The 1247-nt window shown below is 42.5% G+C and overlaps 1 pseudogene; it reads right to left on the bottom strand.

Annotated features, from left to right (window-relative positions):
* Positions 1–749: 749 nt before the first annotated feature.
* LOC125910203 (60S ribosomal protein L37-like) lies at positions 750–1003 on the bottom strand (annotated as a pseudogene).
* Between the last annotated feature and the right edge of the window lie 244 nt (positions 1004–1247).

The raw sequence follows: 1247 nt of genomic DNA, 5'->3' as shown, positions 1-1247 counted from the left end.
ATGGAAAGCTCTTTATAAACAATAACAGGTGGAACTAGCAAATGCCAATCAGATTTTCCCTCTTTGAATTGGACAGAAAAATATGGAGGGAGGGTTCAGTCAGTTTCAGGAGAAGGTGCTGAAATGAAGGAGCAAGAGTAGCCATGGAAGACCATGAGGGATCTGGGAATATGAGTCAGCAGAAATTTCATGAAATCAAAAGCTGTTTAGGGAACAGGTGAGGTGTGCAGTTGGGAGAAATAGGAGTGTTATAGAGATGGGGAAGCTGAGTGATCATAGAGACTGAAGATGGCCACATCCTACTGCTGCCTTGAGTCCTTAGCGACCTACAGCCAAGATTTCTGGCACAATTGTGGCTTTTAGCTTTGTGCAAGGCCCATCTACACACTGTTCCTGAGTTCCTATGAGATTCTGCCTTCCTTCTTTCCACACATCCTGATCATCAAGGCCCCATTATTGGAAATAGACTGAAAACAATTTCCTTCTCTGCTACCCAAATGGCCTAAATAATATAACAGCCATACTTCCATACAAGAGTCAGAATTGTCAAAGGGAAGACCCCCCCACACTCCAGTGTAGCTCAAATGGCTTCATTGGATACTAGGATGTTCTTTCATGTTGTGTTTTGGGTTGAGTTCAATCTGGTTCCCTGGGGGGAAACTGCTGGTTTTGGCTCCTGAAGCTTTTCTGGGAAGAAACTGCACATTTGCCTAAGTCTAAAATTGCAAATTTTCACACGACTCTTTTTTTTTTTTTAACCAGAACATTTATTGTGTGACTAATCATTGAAATCTTTAAGATGAACTGGATGCTGCAACAGCTACCCTCTTGGGTTTAGGTGTTGTTCCTTCACAGAATCCATGCACTTTCTCTCCTGCTTGACAGGATAACCACATTTGCCACAGGTCAACTTCTGAAGGTGGTAGGTCTTAGAGCCACAGCAGTGGCCCAACATGTGTGTCTTATTGCAATGCTTTCCAAATGATGTCATCCCTTTCGTCATCTTATTTCCATGGCAGAAATTAAAGAGCCAGAGACTCATCTTCATAGCCTTCCTTTCATGGGCAGTAAGTAGTGTAGGTATAAAAACTGTTTTACAGTGGACACAACATAGGCAGTCCTTGCTCTGCATGAGATAGTACAGGACTGTAAAAATGGCCATGCAAGCTGAAACTATGCAAATTGGAACACTCAAAGGGACTTTTCTGAAACCTTATAAAATCTTTTTGAAGGGTGCTTGGGTGGCT

Source organism: Panthera uncia (assembly GCF_023721935.1).
Source record: "Panthera uncia isolate 11264 chromosome B3 unlocalized genomic scaffold, Puncia_PCG_1.0 HiC_scaffold_1, whole genome shotgun sequence".
NCBI lineage: Eukaryota > Metazoa > Chordata > Mammalia > Carnivora > Felidae > Panthera > Panthera uncia.
This window is presented reverse-complemented; position numbering and strand designations above follow the sequence as displayed.